A 9071-nucleotide genomic window follows, 5' to 3' on the forward strand; every position below is an offset into this window, starting at 1 on the left:
CAGAGAACTGAGGCTTGTACGACTTGAACAGATTCCCGCACATATGCCGGCCCGGTTGCAGCATCTGGGTGGCGAGGCCCAGGCCAAGCTGAACGCCTGCTCGCACCGCAGGCAGCAGCAGTGATGAGCTGATGGCCCAACGCGCAAAGTAAAATAAGCTGAGGTCCATGAAAAATAGGATGGAAACAGCTCCAATCAGGATGGCGATATTGTAGCGCACGAACATGCTGAGATAGTTGCACTGGTAGAGGATTCCCTCGGCGGTGAGGTCTGCATTTAAGCCCAAGTGCCCGATGCCGTACAGGACGAGACCAACTGCGAGGCCCATTATGGCGGAGATGGCAATACCGATCAGTGCGTTCTTCAGCCCCATCCAGCAGAACTCTCGGTCTCCATTTATCGAACCAACAATGGACGTCATGACAGGTCCGAAGAGCGGCGAGATTAGCCCGGCAGCGATCACCAGCAAAAAATTGGGCCGTATCAGAGTCAAGCACAGGAGGAAGGCAACAGCCAACAGCTTTTCGTAGTCGCTGTGGGTCATGCATGCATAGACTTGACGCACAGGCCCTCTGAACAGTGTTCCCACGGGAATATGAACCTCGTTCCAGGCGAAACTAATTGCTAATCGTGTACGGGGTAACGGTAGCTGTTGCCCAAAACTATATCCTCGAGCCCGTGGACGTGGACCAGCCGCTGGTGGCACTTGCTCTTCTGCAATCACCTGAACAGGCTGCTGCTGCTCCGCTGCGATCACTCCATTCGTTGCCATATTTAAATCAATTTAGAATATTTTGTATTGGAATTGTATGCCTTACTTTTGGGCAAGTTTTGGATTGGATTGTGAATTATTTCTTTGACTTAACGATTTAACTTACTAGTCAGAGGTTACTTGGATGCAATAATTGTCGTGGCAATCGTAAAGAGAAAATAGATTTCAGATAATTTATCTACAATGTCTAAGAAAAACCTTAATTAAATATTACCAAATTGCAAAGACTTGAACCAAGCTAATTTCAAGAGAGAAGCGCCCATGAAAGAGAAGAGAGAGAGAGCATCCATCGCATGACCATGAAGAAACTATATAAGGAGGTCTCGTCGGGAAAAATAAGCCGAACGTGCGAGTGAAAAGTGCGATTATTAGGGCTCTCGCTGCAAGTGTGAAGGCAACGACAATGGAGTGTGCTGATTAACCACTTGAAGGCAATTTGAAAAAAGAAAAAAATATAAATATTGTTTCATAATTTAATTTTTAATAGTTTGCTACATGATAGTAGTCTTTGTTTTAAAAAAAAAAACATTTTGAAAAAAAAATTTGTTCGCAACTAACCCTCCGCGTCGACAAGCAAACGAGCACTGAAAATAAGCAGCAGCAACTAGTAACTCTGCCACCGAGAAGACCTCCTTATAGTTACTTCATGCGCATGACGTTCGCTCTGATCGCGCCGTAAGAGTGCAGCGCGCACGCTCGTTTCGTCAAGTTCAACGAAAGCAAAAGTGAACTGCGCAACCAGAGACAATACACTAGCCACGACACCCAACGATTCGTTCAAATGGTTTGGGGCTCGAATAAGCCACTTGGCGTTAAAAATTCAAACGTCCACGGACTTGCAGCAGAGATACAAAGATTTCTATATTGGCCAATTGAAATACGGAAATGCTGAAAGATTTATTTGCTGTCGATTCTTCAGCAGGCTGATTGAGGTTTCACAACGATTTTCACAGGCCAGAAAATAGTTTGCAGCGTCATTTCAGTTGTTGCTAGTTGGACTAAACAAACATACTTTTATTTCGTATACATGTATACACGGCTATCTGTATGCTTCTATATAATTACCGGTTATTGTACGCTGAAGCTGCGTCGACCTTACGCACAAAATGCTGCGTGTTGTGTTAACACCAGAGTTTCAGGCCAAAAGCCCACATAAAACCAACAAATTTCCAGCCTCACTCACACACGCCTAGCAACACAAATGTTTGAACAAAAAATGTATTTCTGGTTTTTTTTGTACCTTTTTTTTGTGTGTTTGATTTGAAGCTGGGTTTCGTCTCTCTAGGCCTAGACTTTGGGCCCCTGCTTGGGACAGAAGAAACCGCACGCAGAATTTTATGCGTTTGGCAAAAGTTTTCGATTTCGTTGTCGCCTCTTACTGATTCTCTCTCTGTGTCTTCGTCATTCGCTGTTCGCTTTTGCGGTTCATTTTCGTAGTTCATGCTGGAGTGGAGTCTTTTTGACTATGAAGTTCAGCTTGGGCGGTAGCAAAAGGTGCGCTACTTAATATAGAATTAATCTAGAATATCCAAGTGATAAATTCATCACCAATTGTATTTATCGCAAGATATGCAAGAAGAGAAAAAATGTAACCTGATTCATATCGATCATTTCTGCCACACAAACGCTCAGCAATCGAATCATTTTGGAAGCGCATTCAATCAGCCCACATGACCAGAGCCCAGGCAGGGCCCATCCAAAAGCTTCGGGCAACGCATAATTTCGGTTCGCTTTTTTTTCGGGTTGCCTTCAAGTGCCATGCGCCTATGTCTAGATCTATGACTGTGACTATGTGTGTGTTTGTATCTGTGTGATTTGTCTATCTATCTCTAAGCGATTGAGTGCAAGTGTATGTGTGCCTGCTCGTGTGCGTAACGCATTTTTTGCCCCTATCTCTGTCTCTCTCGCATTTATTCAACAAAAGCTTCACAGCGAGGCACTAAAATTTATGAAAAAAAAAAATTAACGAATCTTTAAATAAAAAAAAGAGCAACAACAACAACACAAACTACACTCAACCCAACTCAAGGTTATGTTCAGGGCTACACGCATCGCAGCGACAAATGAATTTCAGTCGCTTTTTCAGTCATTTTTCTTTGCTCGAATTTTTTCGTTAGTGCGTTTGCGTTTTTGTTAGTTTTTCTTGTAGCTGTATCTACGCATATTTCTGGTACGTGTGTGTGTGTATATATTTGTGTGTAGTTTTTGCAGCTGCTAATCAAAATGGTTAATGCTCTTTGGGCGGCAGTCGGTTGGGGCCGTAATTTATAAATGCTCCAAAAGAGCAATGGGTGCTGGCTTTTTGGGTGTTTGGGCTTTCCATGCGATACGCATTATTTACCCAACTGATTTGTATTTGCAGTGCAAACTATACAAGTACATTGTTTGGCATTAGCCTTTTCAGTGCGAATGTTTGATAAAGAGATGAAAAATACATAGATGAAATATGTGTATGAATTCCTTCGTATATACCCAACCATAAATCTTCATTTGGATGCCTGTTGCTAAGCCCATGCCAATTATATTCGCAATTAATAAGTGTGCTAGTTCATAACGAGACCAATTTTAAATGTGTATTTTGGTGTTAAACTAAATTTGAATTTTTTTATTTGTTCTAATTATGTGAGAGATATGTAAAACGAGAGGAAATATGGTGGAAGTGCTCATGTTTCTGGCAGTTAATAAAAAATCCAATGAACGTTTAATTAATTTTTTGAAGCAGAACCTAAAAACAACCGTTACAGAACTGCTGGCATGGCTCAAGTAGCACTTGCACAGCCTAAGTACTGCTTTCACTTCTTGGATCCTCAATGCACTGCTTTACTATCTATAGAATGCATCGCAACTGTTATGCTCAAACTCACACGTCAACTGCTTACAGCCCAAATTACAGCAATTTAAATATGTTAACCTTACACTGGCATTTATTGAATATTTTATCAATCATTTAAGCCCATTTAAGCAGCCCAAGATAGTCGAAAACCCTCTTACACGATTGAGCGTTCCCTTCCTCGATCATAAATTTAGGCACCAATCATCGTGTATTGAAATGCACAACAAACCATAAAATAAAATCAAACAATGGCTCAGGTTAAGCGAGTGGCGCATTAAGATAAATGTGGCTATCGATGACGATACCGATTTTCCCCGATCAAACTCACGTGCAACCGACATTCCAACGGTTGTTCGGTGGCCTTGCACCGCTCTAGAGGTCAAGTCGAAGACCGAAACTGAAAATCCAAAAACCGAGAGACCATCGCGTAAACCAACGAATGATAACCTTGAAAACAGCCGACAGCTTACAGGTTTATGCCTCAATTTAAATATTTAAACAGATTAGAAGAGGGAAGAGCATTTCTGGGTTGGGGGGGCTGGACAACCAATGCACGCTATTTGGCTAGAGCTATTTATTTGGTTAGAGATACTTTCGAGGCGTGTCTCCTCCAGCTGTTGCCACTCTCAGGCTCTCAAGGAAATTATGAAAAATGGTTCAAATAAATATGTGAAGATATCTATTTATAATGTTGAGTAATTTAAAGGGAAGTTTGGGTAATACTTAAGGGCAAATTAAACAGAATTTAGCTTTAAGAATTACGAATTAAAGGGAATTACGATCTCCGTTTAATTGTTAATTGTTAATTATGTTCTTTTTTATGCATTTTTTGTAGTACCAAAACAATTATTAAATTATATTTGATAATTTTTTCAGCTGTTCCAATCTCAGACAAGAAATTACAGCGTGTTTGAAAACTTGTTCGTTTGCCGAGTGCGGAAATGAGCAGGGCGCACGAAACGAAATAAAACCTTATGGTAGGGCTAAGGTCTACATTCTCCCAGAAGCAACAACAATGCAAACAGAAATACAAACACAAATGCCGAATAAAATTTAATTGATATACGCATTGATAGCGGAGCAAAAAGCCACACCAACGATCTCGATTGTTGAAAATGTAGACTCGCAGTTGCTGTTGATTTGATGATTCTCATTGTGGTGTTGGTGCGGTTCGCTCTGAAGGGCAGGCGAGAAAGAGAGAGAGAGAGAGAGAGAGCGTAAGGGCTGCCGAGCTGCTCGAGTGTTGCTGTGTGTGAGTTGTCGTGGTTTTGAAGGTCAGTCAGTCGTCGTAGATTGTCGATTCGTTGCTCGTTTTTCGTGCTGCGTTTACATGGAGCTCCAAACAAACACAAAGCCAGCAAACCAAACACACAAACAAAAACATACAAAACTAACAACAAAATTCATGCAGCCCAAACATCGATGAAGTCATATTACATACATACAACAATTTTTCTTTTTTTTATGATTATTGCAAGGTCACTTTTGGTAGAGGGTTTGTGGTTTTTGGTTTAGGGTTTCGAGTTGTAAATGTATGCAAAGAGTCGTGATTAGATAGATTGGATATGGGTGGAAGGGAGTTCTGTAGAATTACTTATAAATGCGGATCATACAGCGCTCACTCAGCTCGTTCTCTATGCGTAATTATTACATTGTAATCAGCACGCACTTAATCTTAACTCCCGTCTGAAACTGTTAGTTGAAAAGGTTAAATTAATCGCTTAGCGCCCCTGTTACTTCCGTTGAAAGTTAATCTGCAATCTCCGACAAATTTAGAACCTTCCTTTTCGGATCCATCCGTCCCATCAAAACTGTCAACTGTAAATCAAAATGCCATAACTCAGCGAGACACTCGCCCCGTAATTAGTGGGTGCCCGTAATTAAGTTGCAAAAAACAAAGCCCAAACAATGCACTTTACCAGGCCAAGACACGAAGGTCCCTCCATAAAGAAGAAAGAAATCTGCCCACGCACATGAATACATGCATATTTGTATGAATAAACCCTCTATGTATATTTGTCACCATTTAATGTTGAAGCTCCACAAATCAAAGTCAAAATGGAGTAGCCGCAACAGAAGCTCCAAAAAATGAGACAAAAAAGAAAGACAAAACGAAAATCGCGTGCTTGTCACACCTACAAAAATGCCGAGGCAGAAAAAACAAAAACAGCACCGGCAAGTGTGAATGTGTAATTAAATTTTATAACAATACGTATCTGGTCTCCCGGTCCTCTCGCTGTCTCCATTGTAAGAGCTTTACAGAGCTGGTAAGCCCCTACCCTGTTTCTTTTTTAACCATTTATTGCGCGACTTTTGGCACGCCCAGCTCTGATTTTCCATTACCAGAAAGACACACACACAAACGTGTATTAATGAGAGAGCGAATGAGTGGGTGAAATGAGTGCGTGTTTGATTTATGCTTATGCTGCAAGTACTCGTACTTACTTTATGATTTGTAGCTGCATAAGTACCTCCAGATGCTGCCCAATTGTAGTCACATTACTGTCAAATTATTGTTTGAATACACAATCAAATTCAAAAACTAAGAGACACATTATAAGCTAATAAGATTATAAGTTTTAAATAAAATTTGGTTATTCAAGTGTAACCTAATTGGCATATTAAATGGCATGATCTCTCCCAAAGAAAAACAACTAGAAAATAGTCTTAGGCTGAATTTCCTTTTAAAAATATTTCCTAATTTATGCATTCTATTCCCATTTGTCTGAAGCTATTTTCTTGCCTATAAATCACACGCACTTCTCGAAATAAATCCCCAAGCGGGCCAAGATCGAAGACCACCCAACATACAGAATAAGAATCTCCCCAGCCGATGCCACTTTCCCCTCCTTCAAAATATTTTGTCACTTGTGTCGGCTCCCAAAAAATATTCACTTAAAAAAACTTTACAAAAAATATATAATTATTTGCAAAATAAAAACGGAAAAAGCATTAATCAAATGGCAAAAGGCAGCAGACAAAAAAAAAACGAGTAAAAACCTACCGAAACATTTGACAGCTGTCATTCGAGACACGCATTTGGATATGCTGCTCTCTCTGTCTCGCACTGTATTGTGCTCTCTGTCTGTCATGCAGCTTACGCACTTTGCACACTGTAATGAAAAACCAAAAAAATACAACTTAGCATCCATCGCCTGTCATTAGCAGAGGCGGAAATACATATCTATTATAAAAGCCAAAGCAAAAACAAAGTCTAACTAAAACTCGTTAGAATGTATAGTCATAGCTGGATACATATGCATAGAGACATGGAGGAATAGGCATAGGCAGAGGCAGAAATACATATATGCAAAGTCGCATTAAAAATAAATATTAATCATACGCACTTGCACAATGGAACGCAATTATTCATGCAGAGAGCAAGAAATGTGAGAAGAATTCATTTGTGTAGACACATTTTGAAAGGTACAAATTAGAATGCAAAAGTTATATAATTTCGTGCGTAGAAAACAAGTAAAGTTACCAAAGAACCCTTTTTTAATTGTCATTAAATGAAAGACTGATCTAAAGACCCCAATTTGCAGCAACAAGAATATATTAAAAGATATCATTTGTGGCTCTGAAGATCCTCTTGAATCGCACTAGGTCTTGTAGCTACTTCTTTTATTACCGTTTCCTAAATTAATTTACTTGAACTATAATGCAATATAAATTGTAGAGCTCCCAGCCACAAAATCCATGCCTTGCGACTGTCTAATACTTTTCTTGCTTATGAAAATGTTGACAAATTAATGATGCTTTGCTTATACGAGTCGCCGGCTAATATTAATCATTACGCACTTGCAACCTGAAGACTGACGGATATAGAAATCCATTTAAAGCATAATGGATAGACACAACATATGCTTGAACGGATATATGAACGTATGTGCTGTGTTCTGGCTATATCTACATACATATAAGCACCCTGCTGCGTTTCATTATCAAAACATCAACAGCAACGCAAACACAACGCTCTATATCACTCACACACTTACATAGATCGCGGATCACACGCACTATAGCCTCGGGTCGTGGCAGCATAGAACAATATTCAAGGTTAGAGGGTTACTGACTTTGAAAAATGCGATAGAGGCAATTTCGGTCTTTTTTTTTATACGTTTTTATTTTAATTTTGTTGTTGAGATCGGCGGCAGCAGCAGCAGCAGCGACAGAGGGAAAATAACAATAATAACAACAACTGCCATAATATCATTCTTAATTGAGCTTTTTCGCATTTTCGATTCTTGAGTCGTGGAGTCCCAGTGCGTGGAGAGGCAACAGAAACATCGAGAACAGAATGTCATAGAGCAGCAGTCGCAGTGGAGCAAAAGACAATCGAAGCAGAAAGGGGAGAACTATAATAAATAGGGAAGTTGAAGACGGTTGCGTATGACGACCAGAAGATACCTAAAACTGCAGATGATGTGAGGGTAACCTTCTAGCTTCTACAGAACCCCATCCTACCTCTAAGCTCTATGATTACAGGGTATGTACATATGCCAGCAAAGGCACAAATAATAATGACAGGTAGTTTGTCTATGTGCGTTGCTGCCTCGAGTGTGTGCGTGTGTGTGGGACGCTGCAGGTAGCAGAGCCAAAGCAAACCAAAGCCTTCTCTGTTCCCCTCTAATACCCATCGCATCGTCAGTTGTTTACTGGAATAATTCTCATTGCTCGCCTTCACACGCACTTTCGTAAACAACTTCGTTCGCTTCACGGCGCTGGATTTTTGCCTTTTTTTGTGTGTTTTTTGCCCATTCTTTTGTGGAGTGCAAATGTCGGGAATGGTTAGCAGCAAGCAGCAGCAGCACACAACACACATTTCCAGATCTATGTATCTGCATGGGAATGGAGTGGAGTGGAGTGGATTGGTAGGCTTGGGAATGACAGATGGGGGAACTGTGTGTGTTTTTTTTCGGGCATCATGTGACTGCGTCATGTTGAATGCCGTCCAAAATGTGAAACGCACAGAGTGAGCTCATTTACCATGACAACTGCGTTGTTCTATGCGTTTATTGGCCATGGGGCATGTATTTATGGAACATTTTTAGTTGGGTTTGCAGGGAAATCAAACAATCTAAAAGATATTAACTATTTTTGGGTATTTTCAATGTATTTAATTGTTGCACATGGCGCATGAGTAATTACTGCTTAGCTTTTCCGTCAAAAATAATGGTTGTGTATCAATTTTGTATTGGAAAATAATTAAGTAAATAAATAAATAAATTCTTAAACTGTTTTATTATCCTAAAAATTACATTCTCCCATAAAACAAGCTACAATATTCGACCACTAATTCCTGCCACTCACCGTGTTTGCACAAGTGCGTGCAAAATCGAACGACAAACAACATTCGAGAATATTACTCATACGCAACGTATGCTGCACACGCAAATTGTGAGATTAGTTCGGAAAAATAAAACAAAACAAAGCACTTTGTTGGCCTGTCGGACTGTTGGAGGC

Source organism: Drosophila guanche, unplaced genomic scaffold (assembly GCF_900245975.1).
Source record: "Drosophila guanche unplaced genomic scaffold, DGUA_6, whole genome shotgun sequence".
NCBI classification, from domain to species: Eukaryota; Metazoa; Arthropoda; class Insecta; order Diptera; family Drosophilidae; genus Drosophila; species Drosophila guanche.